The sequence below is a fragment of the Oxyura jamaicensis genome, chromosome 20 (assembly GCF_011077185.1).
Source record: "Oxyura jamaicensis isolate SHBP4307 breed ruddy duck chromosome 20, BPBGC_Ojam_1.0, whole genome shotgun sequence".
NCBI lineage: Eukaryota > Metazoa > Chordata > Aves > Anseriformes > Anatidae > Oxyura > Oxyura jamaicensis.
This window is the reverse complement of record NC_048912.1, coordinates 161,826-177,761: the sequence shown is the minus strand read 5'-3', so window position 1 is coordinate 177,761 and position 15,936 is coordinate 161,826. Positions and strand designations below refer to the sequence as shown.

Genomic DNA, 15,936 nt, shown 5'->3' with positions numbered 1-15,936 from the left:
AAGCCTGTGAGGTGAGATAAAAACAGTTTATTAGTAGTACTATTATTATCCTGTCTTAATAACGATGTGTATGAAACAAGTGATGCACAATGGAATTGCTCACCACCTGCTGACACCCAGCCTATCCCTGAGCATCCAGCCCTGCCACCCCTATATATTGTTTAGCATGATGTCAGATGGTATGGAATACCCCTTTGGCCAGTTTGGGTCAGCTGTCCTGGGTCTGTCCCCTCCCAGCTCCTGCTGCACCCCTAGCCTGCCCGCTGGCAGGACAGAGAGAAGCTGAAAAGTCCTTGGCTTGGTGTAAGCACTGCTCTGAAATAATTAAAACATCAGCATGTTATCAGCACTCTTCTCATCCTAATCCAAAACACAGCACCCTACCAGCTACTAGGAGGAAAATTAACTCTATCCTAATGGAAACCAGAACACCCAAGCATGGAAAAGATCTGCACTGTTTGAGCTGCTATGCCTAGCTTTCCCACATGGAGTTTTGTAGATATTTCTGTTACAAGTAAATCTACAGCTATGGAGAGTGTTTGGTATCAAAGTTTATTTTCTGCATCTGGAATGAGAGCAGGCTACTAGGTTTAGTGATAAAAGTTTTTTGTTTTTTCCTAAAGAAACGAGGTTTTAGTTAAGGTATATTTTAGCATAATGGCCAGTAAGCTTACATGCTGTAAGTTCTGATCATTGCAGGTTGTACTTTTTCTGCATTGGGCATCAACGCTGGGGGTTTTACTGGGGACTTATAATGGAAGTCAGATGATTCTGTTACGTGTGTGGAATTATTTACCTCCATGAAACTTAATGACATGAAAGCATGTTGGTTTTTAAAAAAAGTTGGGGCAGGTTGGATTTCCTGGAGAATTGCTGCCCTTTAATTATCTTTTGGTAAAACGCATGCTCCTCTAAACAGGAATTGTGAGCTTGGAGATAGTAGCTTAAAAGCTACATATCTTTTCAATAAATTTGTAATAAAAGAACACAATAATTAGTTTCTTGCATGTACCTGTAGATATTAATGACAGTTGGTTTCTATGACTGGTTCCCAGTGTGAGTTTGTATTGGCCTTATAGTAGTAGTTACCATCTCTGATAACAGTGTATTAAAACTATATTAGCTTTTTAAAGTAATATTGTTAGGACTACTGTGTGAAGTCATCTTTATTCGTGAATACTTGGAGGAAGGGCCTAGATTGGATTTAACCAACCTGCCTATAGCTCCTTTAAACGTTGAAGTTCTATTTAACCATTACTGGAACAATGTGTGATATCTCTCTTGGTAACAGTACAAATGCTAAATGGCCTTTTACTACACTAATGAAACAGGAATTCCTTGGTATCACCTGGATTCTTCTGGATTTTTTCCTGTGGAAAGCTAGTAGGATTTCAATAGTGCCAGATCCTGAGCCAGTGCAGTTAAGTGCTAGACTTTCTATAACCTTAAGAATCCACAAAACCCCCTAACAAAAAATAAAAATAAAAATCACTTTAGCTCTGCTAGTGTTACTTGTTTGTGGCAGTGGAAGACAATCTGGTGTCAGGTGTGTTCACAAATACGACTATTTCTGAGACCTCTCTTAGATGTTACAAAAATGTTGTTTGCATGAATAATGTCTCAAACTTCATAGAAGTGCAAAAAAAAGATCACAGAAGACTTGGATGCATACCTGTATTGTGGGGCTGTAGCGTGTGCTTTCGTTCAGCCTGCAGTAGCAGCAGTAGGTGATGGCAAAACCACCTGGTGTTGCTCATAGCTCAATTTTAACCCTTAACTGCAAGCCAACCCACCTGAGTTTTTACTGTCCTGCGTGATGCCATATGGCATGGAATGTCCCTTCAGCCAGTTGGGGTCAGTTGTCCTGGTTGTGTCATCTCCCATCTTGTGCACCTCCAGACTTCTCACTCATGGGGCAGTACAGTAAGCTGAGAAGTCCTTGACTAAACAGAAGCTCTGCAACAACTAAAACATCATTGTGTTATCAGCATTATTCTCATCTTAAACCCAAAACACAACACCGTACATGCTACTAGGAAGAAAATTATCCCAGGTGAAACCAGGACAGGGGGATGTGTTTATGTATTAGGTGTCCTAACTAATGCAATATATGATGCAATATAAATTTGTTTTTGAAAAAAATATGCTTTGTCATCAAACATGAATTGAAGGATTGATTTTTAAATGTTAGTGTCAGGAGTTTTTGAAGGAGAAATCAATGCTGTACCATTAAAAAAATGTCAAGTTTAGAACTTCTGTGGTGGTATTCAGAGTCTGTTACAAACCTGTTCCTGTTTTTTAAAAACAGGTCTCTTCCTGTGCTTCAGTGTTTGACACAATTGCAAATTTCATAAATTAACTATTCACATGATGTTAAATATCTGCCGTAAAGGTAGATGGTGCAAATGCGTCACACCTTCGCTGTGTCTCAAATTCTGGCAGACAGTAGGAAAATGTTTATGTAGCTGATGAGTCAGAATGCTTTTCATGAGTGACCTGTAGCTTTGGAAGTATTAATGCGATCAACCCTTTGTCCCCAAGTTTTATTTTGTGGTTAGGTAGACTTGAATAGTAGAATGTGGGCTCTTAACTCTCAAAGCTTCTTTACGCTATTATTTTTGCTAAACATGTATGCAGATGCTGAAGAAGTTTCAGTTGTTTCATTTTACCTGGTTTTGTGGGATTTGAGCTTAATTCCTTTTAGCAACATCTTTCAATAAAATGTCTAAATTGCTTAGCTAAATAAACACAGGTGCAGTAACCTGTATGCAAGGGATCACAGCAATTGGTATGATCTATACTGCTGGAAGAGTAGTGGCAATAGGAGGATGTCTACAACTAGCACGTGTTTTGGAAGGTATGTTCTTCACAATAGTTCATAGTTTTGGACATGATCCTGGGTGATTCTCTGACTTACAGGGCTACATCCTCTTGTTCACAGAAATTTGCTCCTGCAGGGTGACCTGCTTTGATTTAGAAATCTTGAATGCACATTTTTAAAAAGGAGTATTTTGACTTGTTTTAAAAGCAAAACCTTAAGTTTTGCTTGAATGTTTTGACTAAACAGGACCACAGTTCAGTGATTTCAGCCCAAAATACTGAAAATCATGGAGGTGAAGCCAGAGTTGGAGGTGACTGGAAGATGTAGCTTGTGCTCTCATGTGGGTGGAGGTGTAGGTGGAATTTGGCAAATAAATGGTCTGTGCAGCTCCTGGAACAGATCATGTTGTGTGTATGAGTAGTAAATATTAATGCTGTTAGGTAAGTAGGTGTGAAATAGATCATGTCTCATCTACTTGGTGTAATCACAATGTACAACTGCATCTAATTTATCTGCTAGTCAAGAGAAATGTTGCTCCTAGAAATGGGTAAAGTGCAAAACCTTTCTCCTGTGCAGCATTTATGTTCCTTATACTGCTCAGTGTCAGCATCACTGCTCAGCATCAACATGAGAAGAAAATAATGCTGCATACAGTCTTTCGTGATTGTAGTGGTACAACAATTACATTGTGCAATTAACTTGAGGGGCAGTATGCAACGGCTGCCCTGGGATTGCAAATCCTGTTCTGCTGAGCTACTTGATAGAGGCATGCCACTCAGCCTAGACTAAATGCTGCCAGTAACTGGGAAGACAGCATAAAATATTTTAAAAGTGCCTCTTAGTTACCTTGTCTTGGTCTATTTTCTGATGATTAATAAATGTTGCTCTATGAGCTGAAAGTGTAATGCACCATTTGCCATAATTTGGGTGTCACCTATTATGTTTGACAACCATAAGCAGAATTGTTTTTCATAGTTACCAGCTCATGAAAACCCTCTAGAGACAGTGAAACTGAGGAACAGAACCGAAGTGACTTGCCCAGCAAATTAATAGAATAGAAGCTATGTGTGCTGGTTTATAGTTCAAACTCTTATGTTGCCTCATGTGTTGCAAGGTCTCAGTCCTTGCAACAACCCCAGGCTGTTGGGTCAAATGAGTGTGAGATGTAACTGAAGGTGAGGAGTGGCAGGCACAGCCACCTGCAGGGTACTGCCATCCCGTACAGCAGGGATGCATTAGGATTTATGTCTCTTATGTATGTCTCTTGGTAGGCTCAGATTATTGAAAGTGGCAGTTACATTAGACACAGAGAGCTTGCTCCTGTTCTCCCCAAAGCAAGCAGAAATACCAATTACCCTGGATTTCATATGGCAGGACGTGGCCTGAGGGGTGTACAGAAAGTTGCATCTCCCAGCCTGTCCAACGTGTATCAAGCACTGTTTTCAACAGCTGTACACCTTTTTGCAATTCTTGTTCTTGCTTGCCTACTTCAGATGAGGCCTCAGGAACTAGTTTGGTCTTAGAGGTCTCTTAACTGCTGGGTAAGATTAGATATGTTACCATCAGCAATGGAGTTTGATTGCTCTCCAGGGGAGTTAGGTTAACATTAATGACTTAGAAGAGCTCCCATCTTTCATGCCTCCTGCCTGATGTAGCCCAATTTCAAGCTTAATTTTTGAAAAAGGGCAAAAATTGTTTTTAAGCCACCTCAAAACCCCAATGCAAGGCAAGGATGGGAGATGCTGGGACGCTCAAGCTCAGCCCGACTCCTCAGTATTGTGGGAACAAAGTGCTTCATGACTACCTGCTTCTACTATGAAAAGGGGTGGAGACAACGTGGCAGAGCTGGATTTACTGTTCCTGCCACAGTTCATCAGAGTTCCTGAGTGGGGTTGTTCCCTCCAACATCAATCAAAGCTACCATGTCTTGTCCACAGCAGCTCTCCAGGGCTTGGGTGTAAGCAGAGATGCTGTTCCGCTGCTCAGTGGCAGTGCAGCTTTTCTCTGCTTTGCCCAGAACTGGCACCAAGAGCTGCACTCAAGCTGGTGTGCTCCCCTTCCTGGAACTCTGTGCTGGGCAGCACTTGCCTTCGCTCCTACCCCACGGCTGTTTTGCTGCCCACGTGCTGCATGCCGTTGCCTTGGCTGGGTTGACTGGTCCTTGGCGGTCACTGCTGGCGCCGGGTCCCACCCGTGCTCTGTGCTGGGCACCGGCGGTGCCCGGAGGGCTGGGGAGCCCCGGAACTCGCCGCTGCTCCAAGGCCGCGTCCCGGGCCTCGCCGGCCGGGCCCCGCCGCCCGCTCCGTGCCTGCGGGGCTCGGCGCAGGGTCCGGCGGAGCTGGGCCGGGCCCGGTGGCGGTGGCGCGTCCTGGAGAAAGGCACCGCGGGCAGCGGGCTACTCCCGGGGAACCTCGCGGCCCCTTCCGCACCGCGGCCGCGTCGGTGGTGCCCGGGCTGCGCGTTGCCGTGGCGACCCGCCGTGCGCGGCCAGGCAGCTCCCCAAAATAATGCGGTCAGATTAAAAATTAACATTGCAGCGTTGAAGAATACACGGGTTACCATGGCGACAGCACTCATTAAGTGCATGCATTCTCAACCTGCCCAATTACCGCTCCCCCCCCCCCCCCCCGTGCACACACACTCACGCACGCGGCCGGCCTGAGCCGCCCAGCGCCCCTCCCGGCGCGGGGCTCCGCTGCCCTCGGGCCGCGCGGGCGCCGCGGAGCCCGGCAGCGGCGGGGCGGCACGGCTGTCACCCGCATCTGCGCAGCCCGTTCCCGGCCCGTGCGGCTCCAGCGCGGCTCGGCGCGGCCCCGCGAGCATCGCCCTGGCCGGGCCGTCCGATGTGGTGCGGTGCGGTGCGGGCCGCCGGGCGCCGCCGTGCAGGTAAGCGGGATGGCAGGGGCACTGCTGGTCCCAGGCCCGCGGCGGACGGAGGCTGGGGTCAGCGCCTCCCCGCCCCTGTCAGCCCGGGCTCGCCGCTGCGGCGAGCTCGCTGGGGTTCTGCCTATGTTTTATTTTTTTCTCTCTCCCTGAAAGGCAGGACTAGCAGCGCGGCAGCTTTGCAGTTCGGTCTCGCCAAGGGCAGCGGGGCCGGCGCGCCCGGAGGCCCTGCCTTACCCGCGCCGAGAGCGACTGCCCGCTCCGGCCGGGCCCCTGCGCTGTGCTGGCCGCGCTGTCCCGGGGCAGGTCAGGGCGCGGGGCCGGTCCCTGCCGGCCGCCGGCTGCGGGGGCAGCTCCTGCCTGTGGCGCCCTCGCTGCGCGCCGCCCCCTGCAGGCGAGGCGGCCCCGGCGCTCCCCGCGGAAAGGATGTGGGGGGGGGAGAACTCCGCCATTTTCACGTCCTGAAAGAAGAGCCGTGCCTTCGCGGCCGCGGGGCAAGCGGCGAGCTCCGGGATGGGCCCTGCACGCTGCGCGGCGGGCAACGGCCCTGTGGCTCGGCCTGCCGGTGGGCGGGAAAGAAGGAACCCGGGGCAGCCCTCGCTGCCCGTGCCGGCTGGGACGCGGCCGGTGCGGCGGGAAGTAGGCGGCTGAGTCGGCGCCGGGCCTTGTCCCTGCGTGCGCGGCTGCGCCCGATCCGTGGGACCGCTGCTTGGCGTCAGCGGGAGTCCCGGGCCCTGCTGAGCGGATGGGGGAGAGGGGCTGTTGGGATCGTTTTAGGACTGTGTCATGTCTGTGCAAGACAGAAATTTTTCTTTATGCGTAACACTATGCCAAACAATGGGGGGCATAGCTAACCAAAAAAAAAAAAAAAAAAAAAAAAAAAGGAAAGAAAAAAGTATTTGCGGATGTGTGCCTCTTCTGGAGGAAGTTCTGTACTGATTGGCTGTAGATCACGGTGCACAGATTGGTCTGCCGCCACGGTGGCTTCTTGGGAGAACAGGATAACCCCTTTCATTCCACCCTTTGCTGAGTGCTAGGGAGAGTAAACAGAGTTTGTGTGGTGTGAGACAGTGCTCTTACCGTGTTGTATGGGGTTTATGTGGCAAGGTTGCAGTAGTGGGGGGCTGCAGGGGTCGCCTCTGTGAGAAGAATCCGGAAGCTGCCTCATGTTAGATACGGTCCAGTTACAGCTGGCTCCAAAGGGGCCCCACCAGTGGCAGAGCCGAGCCATTAAGTGTTGTTCGTGCCTCTGTGAGAGCAGATTTAAGAAAATAGGAAAAAAACTGTTGGGCAACTGCAGCTGGGAGAGCAAGGAGTGAGAAACAGCCCTGCTGACCCCAAGGTCAGTGCAGCAGGAGGACAGGAGGTGCTCCAGGCACACAGCAGCAGTTTCCCTGTGGCCTGTGGAAAGGCTCCTGCTAGGTGGATGTGGCCTGGAGGAGGCTGCGGCCCATGGAGAGCCCCTGCAGGAGCAGGCCCCGGGCCGGAGCTGCAGCCCATGGAGAGGAGCCCATGCAGGAGCAGGGGTCTGGGGGGAGCTGCCGCCTGTGGGGGACCCAGGATGGAGCAGTTTGCTCTTGGGGGGATGGATGGACCCCATGGTATGGAGCCATGTGGGAGCAGTTCTTGAAGAGCTGCTGCCTGTGGCAAGCCCCTGCAGGATCAGTTCAGGAAGGACGGCATCCCATGAGAGGGACTCCACGTTGGAGCAGGGGCAGAGAGTGACCAAGAAGGAGAGCCAGAGATTAAATGTCATGGGCTGATCACAGCCCCCATTTGGAAAAAGGGTGCATGAAAATGTGCTGTCCTGGCACCTGAGGATGACACGACTACAGTCCTTGAAAGTGGCTGCAGCGTGGCGTTAGTCCAGCCTAGGGAGCAGTGCAACAAATAGCTCAGGCTACGGAGGGGATGGTGGAGATGGTGTAGGGCAGACTCTGAATGTATTTCTGTATTAGTTATAAAAGAAGATAGAAGACTGGACATTTTAAAATGTGTTGGGATCATATCTTAGTCCTCTTTGGATGCTTTTGGTTGCTCATAAGTGTAACTTGTACTTCTGTGGGGATCGGCACACAGATGTTGGCTGCCTGAGTTTCAGGCTGCCTGTGGTCTTAGCATTGAGCTTGGATGATGTTACCTTGAGCCCTTTTAGGGCTGGTGAGTGAGGGCAGAATAAGCAGAGAGAGGTGATAGTTTTAACTTGGCCTGGGTGAGAAGGTGGGGAACCGGCACTGCTCCAGTGTGAGCTGTGCTCCCCCAAGCACGGTGATCAGCCATGCCTGAGTCTGCCTGCTGTGGATTTCACCGGAGCACAATGTCTGGCCAAACAGGGAGCACCTCAGCAGCATTAGAGTATAAATTTCAAAAGCCAAGCTGTAGACAATAGCATGCTGGGATGTTCTGAGCAGTGCTTGGAGGCAGAGCTGGCTGGCAAGGTCTTGAGTAGCCCCAGCATGGCATATTAGATCACTGATAACTGCTTATTCTTCCCAGGTGTGTGTCTGAGTCATCCACAGGCCCAGGAGCAGGTCCCATTGACAGTGACACTCCTGGGATGGCAGGTGACACAGCCACCAGGAGAGAAGTTCCAAGCATTTCTGCTTTGTTAACTGTGACTGTACCTGAAGTAAATGGCCACTTGATGCTCTCTTGCCCTTCTCCCTCCCATCTCTGTGTTCACAGCATCCATTCAGTAACTTGAAATGTACAATACAAAAAACAGGCTCTCATCACCCTGAAGAACATTTCACCCTGTAGGTGTGCTGTAGGTAAAAGCCACAGCACAGAGAAAGGCAATGGAGACAGCCTCAGTCTACTCCAAACCTCACCCTGTGCTGCAGCAAAAACTTAAAGGGTCTGGGGGGCCTGATGTACCTACAGAGGATTTATTGCCTCATGGGTTTAAAGCAGTCAGATTTGGAAAGGAAGAGGTGTGTATTTTTGCCTTTATCCACTGGACTGCCTGCCTGTGTGAAGGGTGCTGCTGAGTGTTCTCCTATGTTTATATGGAGCAAATACTATTACAGTGCCATTAATCTCTTACAATGCCTGCTCTGGGCAATGCCTGAAGACAAAGGAAGTTCCAGGAAATCAGCTCCCAGTTCCCTGTCTGCAGTGCTTTGTAATACCATCTGTAGTTTTAGCATGATCCCAGGTGTTGCTTTTTCTTAAAAGCTCAGTTTTGCCACTGGAGTTAATTAAGTGTCCATGTCTCAGCCTGGGCTCTGTCCAGTAGCTCCATGTCTGTCCTGTGCTGTGGAGCCCAGAACTGGATTGAGTGCTCCAGCTGTGGCCTCGCCAGTGCTGAGCAGAGGTGAAGGAGCACCTCCCCTGACCTGCTGTGGTGCTCCTAATGCAGCCCAGGATCCCCTCAGCTGTCCTTGTGGCAGGGGTATGCTGCTGGCTCATGGTCACCATAGTGTCCACCAGGACCACGAGGCCCTTTCCTGTAAAGCTGCTTTCCAGACAGGCATCCCCCAGAGCATACCAGTGCAGAAATAATGTTTTAAATTCTCAGAAGCTACAAAACCAGTAAACATGTTATATTGTTTTAGATACAGCTATTTTAAGCCAACTTTGTGATGAAAAGATATATAAATTTTGACTGCACTGTGCTTTATAAAGTGCTGATTGCTGGGGCTGTAGCATGTCCCTGAGCTGAGAGCTGCTCGTCTCCCTGCTCCGTTATGGCCTGTTGCACAGAGCTTAGCCTTCCTATCTGCCAACAGATAGTCCCCTGGCTTTGTCATGGGTTTGTGAGAGGTAGAGTGTGAGGCCGTGGCAGAGTTGGAGCCTCTTGTGTGTAGCAACAATAGAAATTCTAGCTTTGCAAGTCCCCCTGCTGCTGGATACTTTGCTTCTCAGATGTGAAGGTTTTACTACCAGGGACCACTATTATGGAGACATATATCTTGTCAAAGCTGGTTGAAATATGCTGGCAGGGTCTGATTGCAGATGGATGGCTCTATACACATACATTGAGAACATGACTGCAAAAACTGCTGTATTGCAGGAAAGCAGGCCAAGAAAGAGCATTTCTGGATGAAAGGTGTTTTTGTGAGAAAGTATTCCTTCCAGCTAACATGTCATGATGGTCTCTTGGGGGACAACAGGTCAGTCATACACGTGTAGCCGGGGTGTCGTAGGATGGCATTTCTCCTTTCTGGCTTCTCTGTTAGACCCCAGAGCAGGGAGCCTGAGGTCCTTTGTTGTCCCTCAAGAGAAGGTGAGAGAGAGGAGGGGATATGCTGAGTTGTAGTTCTCTTTGAGTAACCCAATGAAAGAATGAGTTAGAAGGCTTGCTGGTGAGCAAGGGGCTACTATGTCTTAAGTACCCCCTCTGTAGGACATAGAATCATAGAATTAAAGAATGGCTCGGGTTGGAAGGGACCTTAAAGATCATCTAGTTCCAACCCCCGTGCCAAGGGCAGGAATGAGTATGATGTATGATTACATGCTCAATACCAGGAAAACAGGATAACTCCAGGATAACTCTGATAAGTCGAAACTAGCTTTCACCTCTAAAATTGCTTGCTATTTTAAAATCTGGATGGAGGGATTATTGAAAGCTCTGTAGTGTTGGCTTGGTCCTGGTCAAATGTTGGTCTGGTCCTGCCAGGGGCAGGTCAAGTTTTTACTGGATGTCACTGGGACACGTGTAGTCTGAAAGCTCTTGAAGTTCCCAGCTGTTCTGGTTGTACCCAGCAAAAAGATAAGCACCACACAGCTGGATGGGGGAAAGAACTAGGGGAAAAAATGTAGAACTTGGGTATTGAGATGAAGACAGTATAATAGGAAAGAAACAGGAAGAAAAGGAAAAAAGAATACACAAAGCAGGTGATGTACAATACAATTGTTTGCCACCAGCCGACTGATGCTCAGCCAGTCCCTGAGCAATGGTAGCTCCCCTCGCCAGTTCCCCCTGTTTTTATTGTTGATTGTGATGTTGTGTAGTATGCAATATCCCTTTGGCTGGTTTGTGTCAGCTGTCCTGGTTGTGTTTCTTCCCAGCTCCTTGTATACCCCCAGCCTCCTCGCTAGCAGGCATCTTGAGAAACTCAAAAGACTGAGGACTGGAGGAAAGCAAATGTCACTCCAGTCTTCAAAAAGGGCAAGACAGAGGACCCGGGTAACTATAGACTGGTCATCCTCAGCTCCATCCCTGGAAAGATGATGGAACAACTTATCCTTGGCTCTGACTCTAGGCGTATCAAGGATAAGAGGGTCATTAGGGGCAGTCAGCATGGCTTCACCAAGGGGAAGTCATGCTTAGCCAACCCGATAGCCTTTTATGAGGACATTACCAGGTGGATGGATGATGGAAAGGTCTATCTTGATTTCAGTAAAGCTTTTGACACTGTTTCCCACAGCATCCTTGCAGCTAAACTGAGGAAGTGTGGTCTGGACTATTGGGGGTTGAGGTGAATCGGCTGAAGTGAAGAATCCAGAGGGTTGTGGTCAATGGGATGGAGGTGAGCTGGAGGCCTGTAACTAGTGGAGTCCCTCAAGGGTCGCTACTGGGACCAGTACTGTTCAACATATTCATTAATGAAAATACATTCAATCACTGATGACACTAAACTGGGAGGAGTGGCTGACACACCAGAAGGCTGTGCTGCCATCCAGTGGAACCTTGACAGGTTAGAGAGTTGGGCAGGGAGAAACTTAATGAAATATAACAAGGGCAAGTGTAGAGCCCTGCATCTGGGCAAGAACAACCCCAGACACCAGTGTAAGTTGGGGACTGCCCTGTTGGAGAGCAGTGAAGGGGAGAGAGACCTAAGTGTGGACCTGGTGGACAGCCAGATGACCATGAGCCAGCACTGTGCCCTTGTGGCCAAGAAGGCCGATGGAGCTGGGTCTCTTTAGCTTGGAGAAGAGGAGGCTGAGGGGTGACCTCATTAATGTTTATAAATATGTAAAGGGTGAGTGTCAGGAGGATGGAGCCAGGCTCTTCTCAGTTACACCCAATGACAGGAGAAGGGACAGTGGGTGCAAGCTGGAACATAGGAGGTTCCACTTAAAATATGAGAAGGAACTTCTTCACGGAGATGGTTCGTGGTGTTGGATTGTTGCATGCCGAAGCCAGCTCTGGCTCCATCACCACTTCACTTGCCTGGTTCCATCAAGATTTGTTCTTCATTTGTTTGGATGATTCTTACTGTAATACCATTGACATGATGTACAGCATTATATAGCAATTGGCATCATACTATTCAAGTAATGGGCTATTCTTACGCAGAATCAAATTTCATTGAGGTACACAGTGGATTTCCCCATCCTTCTGCATTATCTACCAAGTGCACTCAGGTCCGTGAGCAAAAGCAACTCCACAGATGGGCTTGCCTTTGCCTGAGGCAGGAATAACCTAGACGGTCTTCCTCAGCATGTTTTGTACACACGCTACAGGAATTTTATCCACTTCCACAGTACATAAGGGGTTTTGATTGGGCAGGGCCAGCTCAACTGGCAGATTCTCTAGCGTTAACTAACCAAGGGGCTTTTGTTAAATGTGTATCCCAATGTTTGAATGTCCCAGCACCCATTGCACTGAAGTGTGTTCTTTAACATTCCATTGTATCATTCAATTTTCCCTAAGGCTGGTTATAGGGGATAGGGGATGTGATATACCTGGTCAATGCTCTTTGACCCAGGTGTCTATGAAGTTGTTTGAGAAAAGAGTCCCGTTCTCTGATTCAGTTCTTTCTGGGGCTCCAAGTCACCATAAGACTTGCTTATCAAGGCTCACAGTAGTGTTTTGAGCAGTGGCATGGGGCACAGGATATGTTTCCAGCCATCTGGTGGTTGTTTCTACTGTCGATTGCGTTGGTGGGTTCATGGTAGTGTGTTAGCCTCCACTCACCATTAGACTTCCTCATTGGTCATATGGGACTATTAAAGGATGAACAAGTCTTCCTGATCACTTCTTGGGTCTCCAGGTGATGAATCAGATCATGGATGGGAATCAGGCACTCTTGGTGCAGAAGGAAGATATGTTCTCTTTGAGTTGCTGGACCTCTTGGTACAGTTTCTGCACCACTGAGATGCAGGCCCATGGAGAAGAAGAGAAATTTTCTTCATTTTGCTGGAATTGGCTGACCACTACATCCACAGTTGGTTCGTCTCCATCTTTCCAGGTGTCACTGCCTGTGCACTAGCACACAATGATGGTGTGCTCTGTACAGACTTCTGCCTCATTGACCATGTGCAATGGACTTGGTCTGGATCATTGATTACCTGCTTGTTATCCAGGTCACTATAAATCACCTTCAGCACCTCAGGTACCGGATACCTTTCTCTGTGGTGGTCCACTTACCTGGGTGACATAAAGCATCTTCCTTGAAAGGATACCTTTCCTTGATGCCTAACAGGAGTTGCCTCCAGGAGCTGAGGACTTCTGCCCCCTTTCCTATCACTTTGTTAATTTCTCCTTCTGTAGAGAGGGATCCCAGCTGCTTAGCTTCCCTGCCATCTAATTCCAGGCTACTGGCCTCATTACGACAGCATCAGAGCAACCAGGTGTCAATGTGCTCACCTGGATGAGGGCTGAAATCCTCTTGTATATCTCACAGCTCTCTCAGGGATCAGGATTGCGTGGTTTCAGACTCATTTATGAGTTCTGTCTCTTCCCCATCCTGTTCTTTTGATGGTCCTGCTGCAGAGCAGCCTGCCTCTTCCAGTTCTTCCTCCTCATACCTCCGAGGAGACGCTGCTTCTTCCCATACCATATGAACTGACTTCCACTGCCGTTGTTTCTTTTTGACTACAGGGGTGGCTGATACCATTGTGGCTTGGCTCTCTGCTTCAGCCACAGTGTTTGTGGTGGGAGTGTGAGGAGCTGCAGTGCTTGTAGCAGAAGTTAGATTAGCTACAGTGTCTGTTGCTGGAGATGGATTAGCCACAGTGTCTCGGGTGGGAACTGGATTAGTGTTGAGTGTGGCTTGGTAGGCGTAGGGCAAGCCCCACCATGTTTCAGTGATTTGTGTCTCTTTGCATTTGCCAGGGCAACAACAAAGTTTTTACCAGTTTTTCAGTGTTCTGCATTCATTCCGGGGTGAAGTTCCAAAGCACTGTAGCGCTATTCTTGTGCCACTGATATCCTCCCACGTTCCCTGCTACTCAGCTTTCCTGCTTCAGGACAGACCTCTGGGTGGCATTCTTAAATAGTTGTTTAACCTTAGACAAAACCTGAAACACGTTCAGGAGATAGCAATAGGAATATACTTGTTTGAACATCTTGAGAATATTTTAAGTTTTGAAGAGCCGTTGAAAATAGCCTGGAGGAGAAGGGGAAGGTGTCCTCCATAGATTGGCTCCCTGTGGAGAAAAGGTAAAAAGTGTACTTATTAATAATTTCCATAAAGTAGTTCCCAAAGTACAAGGATGACAGCAGTGCTGAATACAAATATAAGATTAGGCTCATGGCCAGTGTAACATAAGTGAATATTATATACAGACTTAGGAAACCAAAACCAACCTTAAGACAGTCCTCAGAAGTGAGAAACAGTAAGCCAGCATTACATAAAAGAACATTGTGAGCAAATAAATAAACTTTGAGAGCAAATAAATAAATATTGTGACCAGCAACTATTAAATTAATGTAACACTTACAACATATTGCAAGCAAATTTGTTCTAACACACACTGGTCGGATCTGTTGTTATCTCAACCCTTCGTGCCCCACATTGGGCACTAAAATGGACTGTTTTGGCTTAACCTGTCAGGCAGAAAAGCACCACACAGCCTTTCGCTTGCTTCCGTCACAGTAGGAAGGAATTGAGAGAATTGAGGGGGAAAAAAGAAAACTTTTCAGTTGACTAAAACTTTGGGTTGAGATGAGTACCATTTAATAGGAAAAAAAAAAAAAAAGGAAAAAATAATATACAAAACAGGTGATTGCACAAATGCAATTGCTCACCACAAGCCAACTGATGCCCAGCCAGTCCCCAAGCAGTGGCAGCCCACCCCAGCCAACTCCCCCCAGTTTTATTGCTCGCCATGACACACAGGATGTTCCTCTGGCCACTGGGGCCAGCTGTGCTGGTTGTGTCCCCCCCAGCTTCTTGTGCCCTCCAGCCTCCTCACTGGCAGGGCAGCACAAGAAGCTGAGAAGTCCTTGACTGTACTGCTCTGCAACAACTAAAACATCACAGTGTTATCAGCATTATTCTCATCCTAAACCCAAAACACAGCACTGTACATGCTGCTAGGAGGAAAATTAACCCTATCATGATTGCATCCAGGACACTAACTGAATAAAAATTTAGAACATAAGTAACTTTTGTTCGTTGTCTAGAGCAGTCACCAGAAAAGAAATGTGTTAGTTTGAGGATTGTGCTAATTTGTAGGAAGTATTTTCAATTCCAGGAGTTTTCAAGACCAGCCTGGATAAAGCCGTCAGCAGCCTGGTCTGATCCTATAGCTGGCTCTGCTGTGGGTAGGAGATTGAGCTGGAGAGGTTATGAGGTCCCTTCCAGCCTGAATTATCCAGTGATGGACTATCTTTAATGGATCATATGAGGGCTTGCAGGAGACCCTTTAAAGTGACTTCTGACTTCCGTTACAATCTCCACCCTTTGTCTGTTTGGACCAGGCCATAGGGTTTAATGTTACAGTGAACTCCCCTTGCTGCTACTCCAGCCTGGGCTTGTCTATTAGCCAGAGTCCCTTAGGGGTGTACCTGCTCCAGCACGGCCTTCTCCATGAGCCAAAGTCTCTTCAAAGAGACTTTGGAGAGACTTTGAAGAGCCTGCTGTGTCATGGGCTTATTTATGATCACAGATGCTTTGAGGTGTACCTGCTCTGGTGTGTCCCTTTCCATTGACCACAGTCCCTTCAGAGGTGCCTTTGGACGCTTGCTTTGCCGTGGTCTCATCCACTGCTACAGATACTTTGAGGTATTCTGGCATGACCTTATCCACAGACACTGCAAGATCTACCTGCTGTGGCATGGACTTCTCTGTGGCCACAGACGCTTTGAGCTGCACTTGCTACACAGTGGACTTACCTATGGCCACGAACACTTGACAGTGTAGGTGCTCCCATTGGACTCATCCACAGGTCACAGTGTGTCAGACCTGAGTTCAGCCTGCAGTTCCAGCCTGCCAGTACAGCAGCACAGAGACAGCAGTGATCCCAGCCCAGGCGGATGGGCCATTGTTGTTCACAGAATCACAGAATCACAGAATTTCTAGGTTGGAAGAGACCTCAAGATCATCGAGTCCAACCTC

General features: G+C 48.3%; 1 long non-coding RNA gene across 1 annotated transcript in view; it reads right to left on the bottom strand.

The window, feature by feature from the left end:
* Positions 1-15,539: 15,539 nt before the first annotated feature.
* Positions 15,540-15,936, bottom strand: part of LOC118176648 — a 25,068-nt gene continuing 24,671 nt past the window's right edge. Inside the window, exon 3 of the long non-coding RNA XR_004755496.1 lies at positions 15,540-15,551. This is a non-coding gene — a long non-coding RNA (uncharacterized LOC118176648). The remainder of the gene's footprint in view (positions 15,552-15,936) is intronic.